Source organism: Mustela erminea, chromosome 13, assembly GCF_009829155.1.
Source record: "Mustela erminea isolate mMusErm1 chromosome 13, mMusErm1.Pri, whole genome shotgun sequence".
NCBI lineage: Eukaryota > Metazoa > Chordata > Mammalia > Carnivora > Mustelidae > Mustela > Mustela erminea.
In genome coordinates this window covers 87,558,654-87,580,927 of record NC_045626.1, presented here as the reverse complement: position 1 = coordinate 87,580,927, position 22,274 = coordinate 87,558,654, and positions in this window count along the sequence as shown.

The following is a 22,274-nucleotide window of genomic DNA, read 5'->3' as shown; positions in this document are numbered from 1 at the left end:
AGTGGAGAGACGTGCTCAGCCACATCCCAGGGCCATAAATCTCTGCCCACCAGGGCCCCGCCCCCGGCCGCGGCCCTGCTCCCTGGTGTCCCCCGCCCCCCCCCCCCCCCCCCCCCCCCCGCCACCAGCCGCCCTGCTCCCCAACCTCCACTAGGGTCTGCAGGGGGCTCGTGTGGGCGACACTGCTGCTAGCTGCTTCCTGGCTCATCTTGTTTGTTCCTATTATGTCAAGTAAGCCATTATAATTTTATGTTTTTTAGATTAACATTTTTGCTCAAGGGCATAGTAATTAGCACATGGCTGGGAGTTTATTCTGGGAGACAGTGAGGCAAAGTTTTCCCCAGTAAATCTTTGGAAAGGCCTGGAGGCTGCTGCACAGCCAACACAGACCCCGAGCCCCCTCCCTCTCAGGCTGGGGGGTGGGGTTATGCATCTGGATTTCTGCCAGGGAGCTCGTCTCCCTTTTTGCCTTTCCCTAGGGTGTACCTGGCACACAGTTGCTCAATAAATTCATATTAATTGAATGAATGGACCGAGGTTGCAGGCCAGTGGCCCCATGGTCATATCCAACCCTTGATGCATCAAATCCAGCCAGCACAATATATTTTTGCAGAATTTAAGTGACTTGCTGCCCTTTGACGAGGAGGGCAATTTATAAGCATCTAAACTTCCAGCTTCTCTAGAAAGGTCAGGATTTCTGGCCACCTTGGGTCCCTATTGCCCTGTAGCAGCAAGCGGAGGAGGCAAGGTGTTTCTCTCCTCTCTAGATGGGGCGTGGGCTCCGGTTTGCTGTAGTCCCCACCACTCCCTATTGCATCCCAGCCAACCGCACTGTTCTCACATTACCCATCTGGCCGGCTGAGCGTTCATGTTTGGTACTCCTGATTTAGAAAGGCTCTTTCTCGTGGCTTAACACAAGTGAGTCTCTTGCTCACATGCCTGTTTGGGCTCCGGGTGGTATTTTAGGTGGAGGGGGCCCTGCTTTCTCCCAGTCATTCGTGTCTCAGGCTCCTGCCATCTTATGGTCCCACCATGTCCATGAGTTTCTTTTGACAGTGGCGTCAAGTAGGGCAACAAGAGATCAGGGAACACTTAGGGGAGGTTCGGAGGGGCCCACACAGGCGGGCTTATCCTTATACATATTTCCGCGCCCCCTTGAATCTTTTGTCTGGGGGATCAATTTCATGTCTGAAACTCTTCATTGCTTGGTCTGCCCCTCAAAAGCCCAGATTCTTGCAACACAAAAGCTCTGGTTTTGGAAACAGAGTAACCTTTCACATGCTTTTCTAGTCTGTTTTTCCTTCCTGGGGGGGGGGGGCAATAAAGTCCTCTGGGGTCTCATCTGGCAGACGGCAAAGGGCAAGGAAGGAATCCTTGGTATAAAAAGGGCATCGGTTAGAAATCGTGTCCTGCCCAAGGTCATGTATGAAGGACAACATGCTCCGGCAGGACCCAGCGATTCCCCTCGTAGGCATCCACCTGAGAGAAATGCAAACCTATGTCCCATATAGTCTCTCACACCAGCGTGCACAGCAGCTTTGTTCGTAGTAGGTAAAGACAGGGAAAAGCCCAATGTCCGTCAGCTGCTGGACAGATAAGTGATGGATGCCCATGCTGGAACCCCATTCAGTGCTGAAAAGGAGGGACCTACGGATCCACATAGCGATGTAGGTAAGTCTCAGCCCCCGTTTCTTATAAGGGACCACTTAGGATATTTCTGGTTTGTGTGATGTAGCATCTCGGGGCCGACCATTCAACTCTTCATAGTGCGGGAGAAACCAGTGACCTAGACTCATCCGTAAATGAGTGTGTCTGTATTCTAATCAAACTTAGTCTGTGGGCACCGAAATTTCAGTTTCATATGCGTTTCATGAAATAGTCTTCTTTGGATTTTTCTCAACCTTTCAAACAGGTTGAAACCCAAATATTTTCATTCATTGGGGGTAGGAATGCAAAACAGCACGGTTACTTTGAAGATGGTACTTTCAGTAGTTTATTTTTTTATTACTTTTTTTTGATATTTCAATTTATCTATTTGACAGAGAGACACAGTGAGAGAGGGAACACAAGCAGGGGCAGTGGGAGAGGGAGAAGCAGACTCCCCGCAGAGCAGGGAGCCCGATGTGGGACTCGATCCCAGGACCCCAGGATCATGACCAGAGCTGAAGGCAGATGCTTAACCGACGGAGCCACCCAGGTGCCCCTTTCCGGCAGTTTCTTACAAAGCTAAACATACTTTTACCAGACAACCCAGCAATTAAGCTCCTAGGTATTTATCCAAGTGAACTGAAAACACACGTCCATCTAAAAAGGTGTACAGGGATGTCTGTAGCAGCTTTCTTCCTAATCTCCCAGACTGGGAGCAACCAAGACGCCCTCCAGGAGGCGAGGCGGTAAACCGTGGTCCATCCGGCCAATGGGCTGTTACTCATCGCTAGAAAGAAATGAGCTGTCCAGCCGCGAAACGACACTGAGGAACCTTTAGTGCATATTGCTAAGTGAAAAGAACCAGTCCGGAAGGACTACAGACTGTATGATTCCAACTGTAGAACATTCTGGAAAGGGCAGAACTATGAAGAAGACAGTACAGACATCAGTGGTTGCCAGAGATTGGAGGACTTTGAGGGCAGTGGAAGTATTCCGTCTGCCGCGATCATGGTAGGCACCTGTAGCACATTGGTCCCAAGCTACAGCGTGGTACGTCCCCCACGGTGAGCCCTCATGTAGACAATGCACTTGAGCAAATAATGATTTACCAATACTGGCTCAGCATTCGGAACAAATGAGCCACACTCAGGCAAGACGTTCATGGGGGAGACTGGGAACAGGGGGACAGGGTTTGGAACAGGCTGCTTACACGAAACCGTCTGTGCGCTCTGCCCGATTCTCTGTCAATCCGAAACTATACTAGAAAAAAGGAAGTTTGTTCATTATTTTTTGAAGAAGAGAAATAAAAGTAAAAAGCCCTTCTTAGCTTACAGGCCTTAAACAAGCAGGCAGAGGGCCGGATCTGGCCCTGGGGGCCCCTGCTTGGGGGAGGAAGCTGGACCTACAGCGATCCATTGCTCTTCCAGTCCGGAGAACCAAGTGGGCTCCAGAGTGACAACAAGAAGACTGGGGAGGGGGGGGGGCTGCCTGGAAGGTGGTGGGGTGTGAGTGAGTGACGGAAATGACCTCTGTGTCCCCTGGGGCAGCGGCACATTCTTCACGTGTCTGAACCAGGCACTCCAAGTGGCTGCCTTTTGCGAAAACAGGTCTCGGGACCCCCCAGGCTGTCGGCTCATGGGGGTCAGGGTCGTGTCTGTCCTGCCCCCCGCCAGCGCGACCGAGGACCTGCTCAGCGCCCATCTGAGTGAATGCATGAACAAAGATCCATCCCGCAGTCCAGGGCCGGGCGGGGGCAGGTGGGACGGGCTATAGAGACGGTCGAGGTTTGAGGATCAATCAGGCCCACCGGCTCTCAGCCATAAAAGGGGATATAACCGGGCAAAGGCTCCGGGAAGGGCCTAGTGAGTTTGAAGAAGCCGTTGGATGGGCGCCTGGGTGGCTCAGTGGGTTAAAGCCTCTGCCTTTGGCTCAGGTTATGATCCCAGGGTCCTGGGATCGAGCCCCGCATCGGGCTCTCTGCTCAGCGGGGAGCCTGCTTCCTCCTCTCTCCCTGCCTGCTTCTCTGCCTACTTGTGATCTCCGTCTGTCAAATAAATAAATAAAATCTTTAAAAAAAGAAGCCGTTGGATGTGGTCTGAGCTGAGATTGGGAGGTCAGGCAGGGCCGAGGAGTTTTGTCCCCACGGCAGAGGAAACCGGGTGGTTTGTAGTCCTATGTCCTTTATATATCTATTCCTCACCCGTACATATCAGACCCCCTCATCCAAGGTGGTGGCCCCAGGCCCTTGGGTCCCCCTGCCCTGGGGTGGTGGTGAGGAAGCAGGGGGAGGCGAGGGCTTCCATGACCTCAGGTTGGAGGCAGAAATTTCTAGATCCAGAGACAGACTCTGGGGCGAGGCAGTCCCAGGGAAAGAGTTCTCCTGACCCACCCCAAAGGAGGGCAGAACTCGGCCACCTGAACCAGGGGTGGGTTTGGGAGGCTTTCCACAAACACAGGTGTTTGGAAGGTGTCGTTCTTGCCGCTGTAACAGGTGGTCACAAACTTAGTGGCTCAAAGCGGCGCACACGTTCTGGGGTTCTGGAGGGCCGACACCAAACTGGACCCATGCGCGGACCTCGTGCCCCTTTCAGACATACCTGCGTTTTGGGGCTCCTCTGACTCTGACTCCCCTACCTGCCTCTTGTGAGGGCTGTGTTGGTGACGTCGGGCGGCCAGGATACCCCGAGATTCTCTCTTCATCTCAAGGTCCCTTTTGCATCCGTAATGAGTTTTATTTTCCTCCTGAAACTCGTACGTGGAAGCTCGAGCCCCCGCACACGGGAGAAAGGGCCTTTCAACAGCTAATTTGGCGGAACTGACAGATACCGGGGTGGCCGTCTGTGCACAAGGCAATCTCTTACCAAGGGCTAGACCCCTCCTCCAGGCCCGGGTCCTTCTGCGGCCGCCTCTGGCTGCCTGGGAGCTTCTGTCCCATCCCTCGGGTCCCGAAGCTTCTCTCCTGTGCAGGTGTCCACCCAGCCTGTGGCATTCTCTTCTGTCCTGCCTGTGAGGGGCCCAGTTGCTCCGGGAGCAGCCCCGAGGCCTTGCCTCACTGTCACGCAGGTGTTGGAGTCTCAGACAAGAGTCTGCCCTCGGCATTCTGGAAAACAATAAAAGCTGCTTCCCTGGGGTGTTCTTTGATGGGAAACCAGAGCTCTGTGGCCTGGCGGCCCCCTGCCCCCTGAGAAACATCAGGCAGCCCTGGCCTGCATCCTGGCGGGGAAGGCCAGTGTCAACTCTGTGCAGAGGCTGCCGCTGGGGGCTGCAGGCAGCGTGTCCCGGACGTGGCCAGGATGGGGCCGCTGTGTGCGGTGCTGTGATGAACCCCTCCAAACCCAGTTCCATCACGCAATTCATCCACTGTTCGTCCGCTGATTGATCCCGCTGCCCTGGGGAGTGGGGCCACAGCAGTAAAGGAGAAAGACAATAGACCAACAAACAAGGTGGCTCAGGGATTCTGGGCAGGGGGAGGAGTACCTCCGCAAAACAAAATGACATGGAAGAGTGACAGAAGGGGTACGGCTGCTCTAGAAAGGCCCCTTGCCACCACCACCACCCCCCGGTTGAGGTGATCTTTGACCCAAGCTGTGCCAAGATCTGGGGAAGAACATTCCAGGTAGGGAGAATGGCAGGTGCAAAGGCCCTGTGGCAGGACCAGCCAGGTGTGTCCAAGGGCCCATTAGGAGGCTTGTGTGGCTGGAGCAGAAGCACCAGGCCCAACACAGAGCCTCCCCCAACTCTCAGCTCTGTCTCCATTTCAGCCCAAAGCCACTGCTGGGCAGGTCAATGCCCTCTACTGCGTGGGCCCCACCCATCTTCCCGCCACACTTCCCCATTCTCTGTGACCTCCCAGGTTTTCCTGCATCCTTGCTGTTACTCATGTTGCTCTGGGATTTGAGTAGATTTTTTGAACAAGAAGCAGGGAGTCTGCATTCCTTAGGATGGACACATTTCTCGGAGTCATTCTCTCGGAGGTTGGAGGTGGGAGTGGCAGCTGACCCGAGAAACTCCTCTGGAGGAAAGGGCGGCACGGAATACGCGGCGTGGGGCTGGAGGGGGAGAGACTGAGGGAGACCAGGTAGGACCAAGCGAGGGCAGCTCAACACCTGGGCGCTTGGCAGTCTTGTAGGGGCCACCTGCAATGGACCCACCGTAGCGGGCTATGTGGACCGTCTACCTTGTAGGGGGGGTGCCACTGCCTCCGAGATCACCCCGAAGTCTCTCTGGGATTCTGTCTTCGTCTGTGGGGCCTGTTATAACAAAAGTACCACAAAGTGGGGGGAGAGCTTCCACTGCAAACAGAGCTCCCACAGTCCTGGAGGCTGGAAGTCCAAGGTCAAGGCGCCGGCAGATCCAGTGTGTGGTGAGGTCCGCTTCTTGGTTTGTGGCTGGTCATCTTCTCGCTGTGTCCTCACGGGCTAGAAGGGGCCGGGGAGCTCTCCGGGGCTACTCTTGTAAGGGTGCTAGTCCCCTCTTGATGCCTCAATCACCTCCTGCCTCCTGGAGGCCCCCCCTCCCGTTACCACGAAACCAGGGATCAGGTTCCGCTCAATATATGACCTTTGGAGGACACAAATATTCAGTCTATATCAGCCTCAGTGGAGGCATCTGGAGAATGGGTACAAGATCGGGAAGTGGCTTCTGGACATTTGGAAGATGAACTTAGCCTTGCTGAGGAGATCCAAGTTGCCAGCCCACCCCCATCCTGGGGGCATGGAAACTCCCCACTTGGCTAGTAGCCACCTGCGAGTTTGTCTTAGCTGTTTGCTCTCAAATTCCTGAGGATCCTGGGATCCTCCTTAGGTGATCTTTCCTGCCCCCCACTCCCAACCCTCAACCCCCTCTCCTGGTCTCCACTGGTTCCTGGGGGAGGGGCTTTCCTGCAATGCTGCCCCTCCGCTCATTCCAGGGGATCCTGAGAGCCAGCAGAACAGGGGGGCCAGCCTTGAACTCAGCAAAGAGGAACGCTTGACTCATTTCCAGCTGGAAGGCTGTGCCATGGCTGGGGATTTATGAGCTGCTCTAAGTAAACACTCAGCGCTTTTGTGACGGGGGAAGGGAGCGTACAAGCCGATTCCCCCGGATCCGTGTCCCTTCCCCAGACAGCCGCCCAAGGCCTCTGCAGCCTCCAGAGCTCCGTCAGCCAGAAAGGACACCACGGTTGCCAGACCGCCCCCTGGGACAGCCTGCCTCTGAGTCCTCCAGAGTCCTACAGTTGGGGAAGACCAGAAAGTTCTGGAGATGGACGGTGGCAATGGTTGCACAACAGTGTGAATGTCCCCATTCAACACTGACTGCCTCCCCTCCCCCCACCCCTCCCCCGCCTCCTCCTCCTCCTCTTGGTACAGGGCCTGGGCACCGTGGTGGGAAGACCCAATATTTGGGCAGTTTATTTGTTTGGATTCCAGATCATCAGACATTACGTCACTGGTCATGCCAGCTGGGTATGTTATGAAAAATACTGATTTGATTCTTTTGGACGCCTAACATCTCCGCCAGCGAGTCCATTTTTAGCTCACGTTTACAAGGACAGCACTGATGGCCTGCAGGGGCATCTCTCAGACCGTGGGGCGCGCGATACCCGCAGCAGGAGCGGGGACTTTCAAAGGCTGAATAATACTTCCCAGTCCGTTCATCCATTCTCCTGTTCACCTGTTCCTCTGTCCACGGCCTTGTGGGCGGCTCCTGCTATGCATGGGTAATTGTGAGTAATGTACGGGCTCTTTTGGAGCCTTCAGGATCTTCCAGAGCACCTTCGTGGGTAATCTGACAGCAGTGTGCCACTTGCTGGGGGACCTGGAGCCACCAGGCCTCCCACACGCTGGGGGCGGGGGTGGGGGCGCAGAATGGCACGACCGCTTTGGAAAACAGCTGGGCGCCTTCTTACAAAGGTGAAGATACGCCCATCCTGTATCGGGGCGCTCCGGTCCCGGTCCCAGGGGCGCCCTAAGAGGAAGGCAGGGCGCGCCCCCCGGGGTCCTGCACCTCAACGTTCACGGCAGCCCCGCTCACTGCCGTGGGGAGGTAGACCCACGCCAAGTGTCCATCCACGGATGCGCGGACGCACACTCCGCGGTCCCTCCGCCCGGTGGAATATCATTCAGCGGTAAAAAAGGATGGGACCCTGAGGTACGGCTGGGCATGAACGATCACTGAAAGCAAGCGGAGTGGAAAAAGCCAGACGCGAGAGGTCACACAGTGTGGGGTTCCACTGACATGAAATGTCCGTAACCCACAAATGCTATAGAGACCAAGAACAGACTGGTGGTGGCTGGGCGCTGGCGGGGTGGGGCTGGGCGCTGGCAGGGAGAAAGGAAAGCACCTGCTAATGAGCCCAGGCTTTCCTCTGGGGCTGAGGAAACATGTTCTGAAATTTCGTGGTGGGGATGGGTGCACCACTGTGGAATATACTGACCCCACAGAATTGTACACTTGAAGAAAGAGAAGAGGGGCTGTTCTGGAAACCGTTATCACTCCCATTTTGCAGATGAAACACTGAGGCTTAGCAGCCCAACACCTTACCCAAGGAGATAGAGCAGGTGTGTGGGAAAGCAGGGATTTGAGCCCAGGCTGGCTGTGCCTCCAAAGCCCCATCGGTAACCCCACATCATCAGGGGCTCCCCGGGTCTGGGGCAAGCGTCCCTGCCTCTCTGTGCCTCAGTTTCTGAATCTGTGCAAATGGGCATGAAGGCGGCGAGCGCGGCACCAGGCACAGAGCAGATGCACGTGGACGGGCGCATGCGGCTCCGCCCTTCTCTGCTTCAGGAAAGGGCAGAAAAGAGCCGCAGGTCTTCAGAGAGCAGGCATGAGGCTGCGGGAGGCCATGGCCGCTCCGAGAGGCTCAGCCCCCTCCCAGCAGCTGTCCCCAGGCAGGGAGAGAGGCCGCGGCATCGTGTTCCCGCTGCCAGTGTGTGGGTGTTTCCCGACACCCCCTTTTGTGCAAACACATCCCCGTTGCCATGGCGAGAGGCACCCTCTTCTATCTCGAGTGACAGCCACCACCTTGCTGGGACTAGAGCCAGCACAGCCCAAGGGCAGATTAATTCTGCCATAGCGAGTGTGGTTCTGCAGGCTCTGGGCCTCCCGGGAAGGCCAGCTGCCCGGCGCCTTCTCTCCTTGCTAGCTGCCCCTCCCGAGGGGCAAAACAAGGGCATGCAGGGCCTCCTCCAGGGTTTTACCCTGTTTTCTGAGGTGCTTCGGGTGGGGAGCGGGCAGGCTGACACAGGTTTTGGTCCTGTCCTGGCACCTCTGTTGACAAGCTCTGTGACCTTCAGCTTTACTCGGTTTCCTTGAAAAGGATCGATATCAACACCGCCCCGCAGCCTTGTTTTAGGGGATCACTTATTCATTCAACCAACGTTTGCTGAACCCTGACTAAATGCCAGGCACTGGGATGAGAGCAAGGGGCCGGAGGCAAGGTCCCTGTCCTCCTTGTTAACACAAGAATGAGCTCAAGAAGCTACGTAGCCAGGAAGCCAGGAAACCCGGGTGATGGGACTCGGGATAACAGGAAGAGGGGATGTGACTTTCGCCTGGGGCAGGGGCTCAGGAAGATCTTTCTGAGGAGGTAGCCATGAGAAAATCTGGGGGACAAGCATTCCAGACAGAGGAACAGCACGTGCAAAGGCCCTGGGGCAGGAATGGGCTTGGCATGTTTCCCCCCCCTTCAATTGCGTATGCGGACCCATAACTTGTTTCTAACCCACAGAATGGGAGGAAGGTGAAGGTGTTTTGTGAATAAGATGTGAATAAAACCCCTCATCAGTTACCTTGTGCTAATCAAAAGGGTGGTTATCCTTAGTGGGCCTGATCTAATCAGGCAAGGCCTTTAGGAGAGGGTCTGGCAGGGAGAACTGAGAAGCTTGCAGAGCCCTTCTGTATCGCTGGCTGTGAAGAAGCAAGCTGCCGTGACTTCTAACAGCCACAGGGAAGGGAATTCGACTGGTGACATATGACAGCTTGCTGGGGATCCTTCCGGAGTCAGGCTTCCAGAAGAGAACACGACCCATCCTTTACCTGGCCAGAGCCTGGTGGGTCTCCTTGCTGAGAGCCAAAAGGCATGCCTGGATTCCTGCCCGGCCCAAACAGGGAGCTAATAAACGTGTGTCATTTTGAACCGCTGAGTCTATCCCAATGTGTTATGCAGCAGTGGGTAACAAAAACGCAGCCCGGAGCAGAACAGGTGCGGCTAGAGAGGGCACGAGATTTCAAGGAGGTATCACGGAGCTGGATCCTGGCTGTGTCTCTCGCTGTGTCTCACGGCGTGAGATTGTGGTCCCCGGTGGTCCTCGTGGGGACTGTGTGACCCCCGGTGGTCTACGCGTGGCTTCCGGAGGCAGCCGGCCTGGGTCCGAGTCTCAGCTGCAGCCCCTTCCTGGGGATGGGGGACCCTGGGCAAGTGACCCGCCCATGCCTCAGTTTCCATATCTACAAATGGGTCTGTATCCAAAGGATGAAACAAGTTCGAATGTGTCATCTGTACCTGGTGCCGGGTAAGGGGAGCCGCAGTGACATGTTGTACGGAGGGAATAGCCGAGAAGCTCAGAGGTCCTACCATGAGAATGCCCAGCCTCGCGGCGAGATGCCCAAGGGGGGCAGGTGCCCGGCCCTTGCTCGTCACAAGGGTTTTCTGAGAACAGGTGGGGCGGGACGGAGGCAGGGAAGGAGGCAGCTAGAGGGCCAGAAGCATAGCGGTGTCTCCCTGGGGCCTGCCGCTCCCTTCACTGCAGGGACTCAAGCTTCGCTCCCCTAGACTCCCCCCCCGCCCCCAGAGGCAGGAGGGGTCCCCCAGGCTGTGCCGTCATCCCTCTGGCCCCCACCACCGGGCACCCAGGAAGCTCGCTCCACGCAAAACTCGGGTGTTTGGGGATGGCACCTCCCTGGGCCCCGGTGCTTTTCCTCTGCAGGCTCTCCCTCTGCACCGGGCCTGCCTTTGGCTGACTTCAGTGAAACGGCAGGCAAGGCTGTGGCTTGAGAGAATCATGGCGAGAAGCCACTGGTTGGAGGCTCGAGCCCAAAGAATGTTCCAGAAACAAGAACTGCTACTCGTGGAACTGCACGGCCAGAGGAAAGAGAGCAATTCTGGTTGACTCTGAGGGGAGGGGAGGGGGGAGAGACAGACTGGCAGACACAGCAGCTGCCAAAGGTCTGTTCCAGAACAGAACCCCGCCCTCTCAACCCTGACTTTCAGGAGCGGTGTTTATTATGCAAGTCGTGAGAACTCAGGGTTCTGGGGTCTCTGAGGGAGGCCCTGGCTGGCCTGGGATTCACACGCGGGCGAGGACTCAGGTGAGCCAACAAGGTGGGGCCGAGAGAGAGAGAAGGGGACACAAGCACCCCCCCCCCCCGCCCCTGGGGCCCCTCCACAGGGGGTCATAGGTGGGCCTTGGGAAGCAAGACCCAGGCCAGGAGGGTTGTGACCTGATTCTGGCTCAAATCCCACTGGTCACTCACTTGCCGTGGGACCTGGAGCCCCTTCTCAGTCAGCCTGTGCCTCGGTTTCCCATCTGTCAAATGGGGATGGTGATGGTCTTACTATGCCATAGACTGAGACAAGGTGTGTGAAATGCTTTGTACATAGTGACCCGTTAGGTGTTGTGTTTTTGGGATCGTTTTGGGTTTTTAAAAACACCCACAGCGGGGACCTTGCCAAGCAACGTGGGCTGGAAGCTCCTACGTGGGACACAACACAGAAATCATTAGACCTGCCAGGTCCCGTTAAATAAGTCCTGCGTACCAGCATAGAAATTGCTCCCCTTACTGACCCCTGGAGCCAACTGGTGATGGCTCCCTGGAGGCCGGCTCCAATCAAACAGGTTCTGAGGGGTGCCTGGGTGGCTCAGTGGGTTAAAGCCTCTGCCTTTGGCTCAGGTCATGATCCCTAGGACCCTGGGATCTAGCCCCGAATCAGGCTCTCTGCTCAGCAGGGAGCCTGCTTCCTCCTCTCTCTGCCTGCCTCTCTGCCTACTTGTGATCTCTGTCTGTCAAATAAATAAAATCTTAAAAAAACCAAAAAACAAAAACAAAAAAAACCACACGGGTTCTGGGAACCACAGGAAAACTGGGCCATGCTGCCTCCTCCAGACAGCCCTCCAGTCTGCCTAATGGACAGGACAAGGGATAGGGCGGTCTAGGCAGGCTCACCCTCACACATATCCTCACAGACAATTGAAGAGTGCCCCACACTCACAGGGACACCCCCAGACTTACCCTCAGGCCTGGAAACTGAACGCAGTGTTAACCTTTCAAGACAAGCTGTTCTAACTCTCATTTCATGCAGAGGGAAACTGAGACCAAAGAGTTTCCATAGTCTACCTGGGGCCGCCAAACGGGAAGCGGCAGAGCTGGCATTTGGACCCAGGAGGCTGGCAGCAGTCCCAGTCCTGGCCCCAAACAAAGCCTGTGGTCATGTGTCCTCCCAGGCCGTGGCAGGCAGGCAGGCGGGGGCAGAGCACGGGCCCATCAGGCACCTGGAGTAACATCAACTCGGTACCACCTCCAGAAGTTTAGCAGCCCTCGGGGAGGGGCTGGTGAGCATTGTTGTGGCTAGGCTTTAGAGCAGAAAGGGGACAGCAGGGAACCTGTCCTAGACACTCTTCCCAGGAAGCCACTGCGGACTCTGGGCCGCTGGAACTGTGCAGTGTTGAGTCTGCACAACCTTCCAGGGCCACCCTGGCTGAGGACTGTTCTAGAGTGTAGCATCTCGGGTGTAGAGAGGCCCCACGCAAGCCTCTGTCAGTGGCAACATCTGTCACTTAGAAATACTGGGGGATCCCTGCCAATGACCATCTGGCTGTTTTCTGAAGCTTCCTGGCTGTGGAGCTTTGGGCCTCACACCTCCGTTGTCTTGTTGGGGGGCAGGGGTGCTTCTCTTCCATGTCCAAGACACCCCCTCCCTCTGAGCCTCTTATCCTCCCTATAGTGGAGTTTAAGGACGGAAGGATCAGGGATCTGCCCTTGCATTCCCAGGGGCCTCCTCAAGGAGGGAAACTTGGTCTCCCTGGAGCCTTGGAAGCTGAACTCCTACACCCCTGTGGACACATCTGCTTTGAAATTCCTTCAGGATCCAGAACGCAGGTGGTGAAATGTCCCATCCAGAGAGCAGCTGCCAGGGAGCCATGTGGATATCTGGGGGGAAGCGTTCTGGATGGCAGGTACAGCAAGTGCAAAGGCCCTGAGGTGAGAAGAGCTCAGTGTGTTTGGGGGATAGCTCAGAGGCCAGTATGGCTGGAGCTGGGGGAGCAATGAGGCAGAGGAAGGGGTAGGGGTGCGACAGGAAGGGGTAGGGGTGCGACAGGTAGGTGGTCAGGGGTGCTCTCCCAGGACCCTGATTGCTGATGGGCGGCAGCTTGATCTTATTGTTGGCGGGGGAAATCATGTGTCATTAGCCTTGCTGAGAGCTAAGCCCTTGATGGTCACTGTTGCAGTAGCCCGAGGGCCAACCCCAGAGCTCAGCCGTCTCAGCATCCCCAATTCACAGACAAGCAAACGGAGGCACAGAGAGGAAGCTGCTTGCCCAGGGGGGTCTGTCCCTCTGGGCTGACACTTCCTCCCCTCCCAGGAGGTGAATGACCTGGCCCCGCAAGGGGCTTCTTGGCAGTTCAGGTCTTTTGAAGTCCCAGCCAGCGGACTGGGCCGACCTGTTTCCTCCTGGACTCCTGCCTAGCCTCTCAGGGCTGCTGAGGACAGGGGCGGAGGCCCCAGGGCAGGGGGCATGTTTTGTTTCACTCAATTGTATCTTTCTAGATTTTTCCGTTGCGTATGTACCAGTTAAGCATGTTTTTGAAGGGTGCGGCAAAAAGCACGTCTCTGACTCCCCTCATCCGCGGGTGCCCTCCATTTCTCTGCCCCAGAGGCATCTGCTGTTCCCAGTGTCTCTGTGTCCTTCCAAGGGGAGACCTGCAGAAACGCACAGACACAAATATGAACATATTCCTTGAGGGACCGGGGATGGGGCCGCTCCGTCTCCTGTACCTACTGGACAATATGGCTTACACAATTCCTAAAGCTCATCACCCCAGTCCCAGCACAAGAGAAACAGCAGCCCAGCCCCGACTGGGAAGCCTCCCGCACACTCCACGACCGGGGCTCCTAAACACCATCCAGGCTGTCAGAATCGACAGTCTGCACGCCGTCCCAGCGCAGACACCCAAGGGGACATGCCGCCTAACTGTGGTGTGGTGTCCCTGATGGGATCCCAGAGAAGGGGAGGATGTTAGGGAGAAACAGTGATCATCTGATGGACGTGGGGACTTATTGAATAATAATCTACCCATACTGGTTTGTTCATGGTGACAGATGTCGCATGTGAATTCAAGATGTTAATAATGGGAGACTGAGGGCCAGATGTCCTATCTTCATAATTTGTTGTAAATCAGAAACTGCTCATAAAATAGTTTATTTTTTTAAAAAAAAATCCAACAGGTGCACCCAAGGCAACTGCATGGCGTGACCTCTTCTATTATGTATTTTTAACTCTCAGTTAAAAAATACAGAACGGAAACGACAAGGGAAGCAGAGATCTTCGAGGTGGCCCTGTGCCCAGATCATGGGACAGCCTCACCTGCTGTGATCGCTGCAGAGCGTCCCTCCTTCTGGAAGTCCCATAGCTGACATACTGGGTTCCCTATCTGTGGGCCCCTGGCTTGCTTTCAGGCTTTGTTGTGCACATCGGTCTGTCTGTGCTTCCACACCCATCCCCGCTCTCTGCAGGGTCACTTCCCACAAATGGAACAGCTGCTTCAAAGAGTGTCTGTGTGAGTTTGGGTTTGGATGCCAAGCAAGAGATCTTCCCAAAAAAGATGGAAAAAGATGATGCAGGGTCAGGGGAAGAGGAGGGCACTTAGCCCTCTGATGCAGGGTGGTCAGGGAAGCAATGGTATGATAAAGAGAGAGTTGGAGGCACGTATGTGTGCAGAGAAGAGCGTTCCAGGCAGAGGAGATAGCACATGCAAAGGCCCTGGGGTAGGACAACTTCTGATGTGTTTGAGGAACAGTGGGGAGGACAATGTGTTGGAGCGGAGTGGGTGAGGGGAGAGAATACTACAGAGACTGGAAAGGGTGGGCTCATGGGGGTCTGATTCTGCCATTGGCAGGAATTGTGATTGTTTTGTGAGCAGGATGGGGAAATTTGAAGGGGCGGTGACAGGCCTGAGGTAGGTTTGGTAAGGATCCCTCTGGCTGCTTGGAAGAAGAGGGGGCAGGGTGGATATAGGAGACTGGGGAAGAGGCCACTGCACCAGTCCGAGCAAGAGAAGATGGTAGTCAGACCAGGGTGTTCACTGTGGGTGGCTGGAGGGGCAGATTCGGGGTATATTTTGAAGACAGAGTCAATTGTGCTTACTGAAGTGCAGGGTTACTAGATGAAGGCACCATGGTGTGTATTCGTTTTTTAGGACTGCCATAACAAGGTACCACAGACTGGGTAGCTTAAAACAACAGTTATGTATTCTTGCAAGTTTCCGTGGTTAGAAGTATGAAACTGAGGCACAGCAGGGCTAATGTTCCTACTGTAGATTCTAGTGGAGGACCTTTCTTTGCCCCCTCCACCTTCCTCAGCTTGCAGAAACTCTAGTCTCGGCCTCTGTTGTCTCAGGGTGACATCCGTGAGGGACTCTGTGTCTTCATTATGGAGAGCTCCTCTCTTATAAGGACACCAGTCATCCTGCATTTAAGGCCAACCCCACCCTAGCATGACCTCAGCCTAACTCAACTAATTACAACTACAGTGACTCTTTTTCCAAATGAGGTCACATTCTGAAGTCCTGGGTGTTAGGACTTCAACCCGTCTTTAAGTGGGATACTCCTCAATCAAGAACAGGGGGGAAGTAGCATTCCAAGCAGAGGGAATGGCACTTGCAAAGGCCCTGAGGCAGGAGAGGGGTATTGGTGTCAGACCTTTGTTTCCTGCAAAACTTGTTCAGGAGGAAAAGCCTGAGGCTGAATTTTGAGTTGGGGGGCATGACAAGAAGCACTGTGCTCCCTCCCTGGCCCCCCCCCCACCCCGTCCAGTTGATAGCCACCCCCTCGAAATTTGCCAACTCTCCCCAGACTGCCTCCACCTCTGTTCCCTTCCTCCCTCCTTCCGTTTCAGGCGGCCAGACCCTCTTATCACCCATGCACACTACTTCCTTTTTGGCCTGGAGGTCGTTATTTTAACACCTGCTGGGAAAACCGGCAGGCACTCTCCTGGGGGGTTGGTGGAGGGGGTGGGGGTGCACTTGGGGAGAGGCTGTTTGCAAGGCTGACGGTCAAGACTCATGAGGGTGCTGGGCGGACTGGATGATCTGTACGGCTTTCCCCCCCTCTGCTGGCACCGCAGCTGACCAGGCTGTAAGGGCAGGGATCTGCGGGTCCGTCCCTCCATCTGTTGTCCCTTTTTTCCTCAGTCGTCCCTCTGTCATTCTGGCAACTGGCCTGAGCTTCTCTTCATGGTGGAAGCAGGATCCCAAGAGAGGGAAAGTACAACCTGCCAGGTCCCTTAAAGCTTAGTCCCAAATTGGCATTAAATCACTTCAACTGCTTCCTATTGGTCAAAGCAGTCAAGGAACACACCCACTTTGGGGGAGACTCCGCCCCTTGGTGGGAGGAGCTTTGGGTACCTGCAGGCAGGAGAGGCATGCGGATGGCCATCTTTGCAGGGAACCCTCATTCCCCTGCAGCTTGCTTCCAGCAGGCCTGGCAGGAGCTCACAGGCTGCGGAGGTCAGCACGTCCCTCCTGGGAGAGGCCAGCAACATGCGAGGGCTCCAAGGAGTCTTGTTTTATAAACAAAACAAAACAGGGAGGGGGTTTGATATCCCACCAGAGGCAAACATCCCAGCCACTTGGCACTGCAGTCTGACTGGGAGGCTGAGCACACAAATTAGATGTTTATGAGAATAAACAGTCATTAAAACTCGAGAACTAGAAGGGAAATAAACACCATCTCAAGATATTTCGCTAATTTAGCCCTGAATTCTGCCTGCCTGTGAATCTGGCTTACAGAGGGGTGTGTGTGTAAGTGTGTGTGCACGTGGGTGCAGGTGGATGTCTGTGCATGTGCACGTTGTAAGCCCTCTAAGTGCCCTTCCTGAGTGCCTCGGTCTGCTTGTCTGTAAAATGAGGACAAGAGAAGCACTAAACTCAGGCTCGTTAGGAGAGCTGAATGAAGAAATACATACAAATGTAGTAACACTATGCTTAGCGCCTAGCAGGTGTTCGGGATATGTAAGCTGTAGTTTTCATTTGTTCATTCATTCATTCATTCAGCAAATACTTAGATGGTCCTTAAGTTCCTGTGATGACTGATGTCCCGGTCAGACGGGTGCCGGGGAACAGCTTTCTTGAGGAATGAGTGAACGGGGCCCAGGTTCTGACCTCCAAAGCTCCAACCTGGAGAAGAGACAGACTGGTAGATAAATCATTACAAATAATGCAACAAGTTATGTAAGAGAGTTTAAGATATAGGTTTCACCCAATACAGGTTTTTTGTTTTGTTTTGTTTTGTTTTTTAAGATTTATTTATGGGTTACCTGGGTGGCTCAGTAGGTTAAGTGTCTGCCTTCAGCTCAGGTCATGATCCCGGGGTCCTGGGATTGAGCCCCATGTCAGGGTCCCTGCTCAGCAGGGAGCCTGCTTCTCTCTCTCCCTCTACTGCCCCCCCCCCACTTCCCCGCTTATGCTTTCTTGCTCTCTGTCAAATAAATAAAAAAGTCTTTTTAAAAAATGATTTATTTATTTGTTATTTTAGAGAGAGCGAGAACACGTGGGGTGGGGGCAGAGGGAGAGGGAGCGAGAGGAAACTCAAGCAGACTCCCTACTGAGCGTGGAGCCTGACCTAGGGCTTGATCTCACGACCCTGAAATCATGACCTGAGCTGAAATCAAGAGTCGGATGCTTAGCCGACTGAGCCATCCAGGCCCCCAAAAGGACAGGCTTTAATGGAATTGCAGACCCGGGGACCAAAATAGGGAAAGGCTCTGAGAGTAGGATGCCCTCTTAGACCCCTTTAAATCATACCAGGTTGGCGATGACCTCTGACCCCAGTTGGGAGACAAGGGAGCCCCCGCCTCCATGTCCTCCGCCCCCAAACCAGGGGCTCCTGGCTCCTGGCAGGAAACGTAGGTGGCAGGGACAGGGCCGGGCAGCCCTGGTGGAGAGGGTTTTATGTCGGGAGGACTTCCAAGTCTGTCTGTAGGGCAAGTTAATGAGTGACTCTGGATATTTAATCAAAACCAGACACCACCTCACAGACGTCTCCTGCGAGCAGCTCTGACCTCAGCAGACGTTCTTTCAGTGACACAGGCCCGGAGGGTTTCCAGCGTCTTCTGGCCAAGAGGTGGGGATCTGCAGGCCACAGCACTGGGGGCCTTGATTTTAGGCTGCATGTCTGATCTCCGCGGGCTGTCAGGGAAACAGCCTTCTAGATCCCTGTCTGGGCATCTAGAACAGGGCCTCTGTCCAGGCCGATCGCGTAATTCGTGGGGCCTGGTGTAAAATAAAAACAGAGGATCCTTTGTTCAAAAATGATGAAGAAACTCAGTGTGGTGACAGCAGAGCGTTAAACCAGCCATGGGCCCTTCTGAGGGTGGGTCCCCCCATGACTGCCCCCTGTCCCCGTCGGCCCCCGTGTGGCAGGAGTGCACCCTGAGAGCAGAGGGACTGGGAATCAGGAGAGCTGGGTTCTGGGGCCTCAGTCCCTTGGCCTCCCCTCACTTTGCTAATCTACCGAGTGGGTACGCCAGTCCTGTCTTCCTGCCCTCCCTCTTCCCGCAGGGGGCGCAGGCCTGGCGAGAACAAAGTACACTCTCAAGGCCCATATAATACAAAGGGTGATTGTGTCCGCTCTTAGCTTTGGCCCCAAAAGCAGGTGTTGTTGAGTGCGGAGTGTACATGGTGCCAAACTGAGGTCAGTGCCTTGCATCTAAGAGGTACTAAATAAGTGCTAGTTCCCAGACTTGAATTGCATCATTGCAGTGGAGCTGGGAAGCCCTGACTTACCCTCTGGTACTTGCTGCGGCCCCTCCTTGCCCTTAGATGCCCCATCAGGGAGAAGAGGGTAGGAGGCAGATGGGGAAGTCGGAGGCATTAATTCCTCCATCCTGGAGGCACTGAGAATCCTGATCAGGCACACCGACTGGACCCAGCTGTGGACAGAGACCCTAGAGTTACAAAACTGAGAAGTCACCCCCCTGTTCAGCCCAAAAGGAACCGGGCACTCCAGACCCATCAAGCTAAATAAAACCCACCTCCCTCCACGGTCCACCGAGCCCTGTAAGACCTGGCCTGCACACTCTCCCTGCTCCTACTATGTCCTGGCTTCCTTACTATCCGCTGAATATTGCTAGTGCATTGTCGCCTCAGGGCCTTTGCACTTGCAGTTCCGGCTTCCAGGTGTGCTCCTCTCTCAGATATTTGCAAGGCTCAATTCCTCTCTGTTCTCTCTCCGTTCAATTGCAGCAGCACTCCTCCCCGGCCCTCTGTTCCCTCTGTACTACTCTCCTTCCCACCAGGGCCCTCTGCATAACATCCCATTTGTTTGTTGTCTCTCTCCTAATGGCCGCTTCCTGGAAGCAGAGACCCCTCGGTCTTATTTACCATTGTGCTGCAAAAAAATAAAATAAAATAAAATAAAATAAAAAATAGAAGAGATGCACAAATGTAAGACAGTGCCTTGTTTTTATATCAGTGAGAGGGGCATTTGTCCCGTGGTTTTGGATGAGCTTCAGTGTAAGAGTTCGGAGGTATAAATTAAACAAATGTTTACTTGCCCGTTTGTATTAGTAAAAGAGTCACATATGCCCATTTACGTCTGTGTCAAGTCACATGTTACATAAGCGTATATACATAACGTAATATATTAAGAATCAGTTCTTTCTGTCCCATGCTTGCCTTCAGGAGACGCTGCAACGTGTTTTGAGCCCCCCTCCCCCCAGCCCGTGTCTTTGACACGGTGGTTTGAGTCATCAAACAGAGCTTGGCTGAGCCCATCTGCTCTCCTTATGTCTAGAACTTCTCAGACATGGTGTTTTTTGAATCTGCATATGACGCAGCCACTGGAAATGTTATCCCAGGCCACGAATACCCTTTTGCATAAATTAGGACATCGGTTGTTTCATTTGCTTTGTGGGTATCTATTATTGATGAGCTCGAGCAAGGGACTGCTTCCTATATTGCTTTTTTAAAGGGATCTTTGAAAGGTTTGTTTATTGCGACAGCCAACACCTGTGAATGCCAAGTCATGCCCCCGGAATCATGGCTAGATCTGATTAAGTTTCTCGGGGTCCTCTCGGGATAAATGATTTGAGAATCCCATGCGGCACGCATCATTTGGGGTGGTTTCAGGCCAAGGCTCTGGTTCTCCCTGGGCAGTTTGTTTAGAATCACCAGGCAGGGGTGGGGGGTGCGAGATCGGGGAGCTTTTCACATATATGGATGGTTCTGGGTTCCTGGGGGGGGTGGGGGGGATAGGCATCTGGAGGCCTAAGCACTCCCCGGGGGGGGGGGTTTCTACTCTCTAGCCAGATGGAGACTCATGAGGCTAATTTTGATACGACAGACCAGTCGTTCCCAAATCCAAATCATGCTCCCTGGGCCGTCCACATCAGGACCACCTGGGAACTTGCTGGAAATGCGATTTTCACCCCCAGCCCATACCTGCTGAATCAGACGCTCGGGGGTGGGGCCAGCAAGCTCTGCGTTTTCATAAGCCCTCCAGGGGATCCCGGTGCTCAGATTGGGGAATTGCTTAAAAAAAAAAAAAAAAAGTTAATGAGACAGAAATAAGGAAGCACCAGGCTTTGCAAGGACTCCAGTATCAGGTCGCTGCTGTGTCTCTGAAAGATGGCTATTCTATTTGTTGAGAGACAGAAGGAGTTAGTGTCCCTTTGATGTCCTGAGCATTCCCAGGTGTCAGCCACTGGGACAGACACTTTGCATGGTGGCCCGGTCACACTGGGGTTCCAGTATTAGACCCAATTTATAGACAAGGGAACTGAGGTTAAAGAGGAAATTCTTTGCTCGAAGTCCCATATTTGGGAAGTGGCCTGAGTGCTCCATTGTGGGGTTAGTCCCCAAGCCCCTGCTATTTATACTACAACACCTGTCTACTGCAGGGGCTGAGGTCCTGGGGTCAGTTACCCTGGGTCGCAGGGAGTGGCCTCCTCTATCTTGTCGGGTGTGCAGGATGTTATCACAGGCCCAGACCCCAGTGGCCCCAAGGGACCCTTCTCTGGTCCTAGGGGGCTTGTGGAACAGGAAGGTTTTGCCAACCTAAGTCCAGGTTGGGGGGCCCAAGAGGGACTGGGGGTTCCCTCCGAGCCTGACATTAAGAGATTTAGCTGCAGGCACCTGGGTGGCTCAGTGGGCTAAAGCCTCTACCTTCGGCTCGGGTCATGATCTCAGAGTCCTGGGATCAAGCTCCACATCGGGCTCTGTGCTCAGCAGGGAGCCTTCCTCCTCCTCTCTCTCTCTGCCTGCCTCTCTGTCTACTTGTCTGTCAAATAAATAAATAAAATTAAAAAAAAAAAAGAGATTTAGTTGCAAGCCCTCTCTTTCCCACTCTGTAAAATCCATGCACGTCAATTTCATTACTCCTGAAGGGAAATAAAACCCCAGTGCGGAAGCACCAGACACCAACTGGGACAGTTAACATTGAAAAGGCGGGTAATACCCAGTGCTGGCAAGGCTGCGGAAAACCCGACCTCCCACACGTGGCTGGTGGGAATGCTTACCCGAACTGCTGTTCTGTAGACACTGTTCTGAAATTTCTTATAGAGGGAAGCGTATGGTCACCATAGGACCCTGCAGCCCACGTTCTGGGTATTTAACCCAAGAGGGTTAAATTTAACACATGTCCACACCAAGGTTTAGACAGCAAGGTTTGTAGCAGCAAGATTCCCCATCACCCAACATGGGGAACAAGCCACAACCCCAATAACTCATGACCAATAACCATGCCGTGGGACTTCCACGCCACAGAAAGATATTCTACAAGTAGTCATGAACCTTCGACACGTGCTGCAATGCAGATGAATCTCCAATACGTTATACTGAATGAAAGAAGGCAGAGAGAAAACCATATGTACTGTATGATCCCAATTATAGGGAACTCGAGAAGAGGCCACATTTAAGTGATCAGGACAGAAATCAAATCAGTGGTTGCCAGGGACGGGGTGCAGGTGGGGTAGGTCCCCAAGGGCATCTCCCAGGGTGCTAGAAGTCTTGTATGTCTTTACTGGAGGGATGGGTGTACATATGTAAAAATTCATCATGCGTTTTTCTGCACACAGGCTATAGCCCAGTTAAGAGGAAACAAAGACTCCTAAAAGTGCCCGTCTACTAGCTCGTTTGTAGTTCACAGAACAGCCCTCGATACATATGTGCCTTGAAAAACGGCCCCATTCTACAAGGTGGTGTCCCGGTCCTTGCCCTCTGAGGACCTGGTTGGTCTTGGCACAGGTTGGTGGTGTGTCTTGAGGACTCCAAGCCCAGGAAGCTTTCTGGCCATCATCATGAACCTTGTCGCCTCCTCTGGGCCCTGAAGAAATGTCCCAGAGAGCAGCCCTTCAGCTCTGTCCTGTGGGCGTGGAGTCTAGAGATTTAATGGTCCCCGGATAATGTCTTTTAGGATTTGCAGTAACCAGGGAG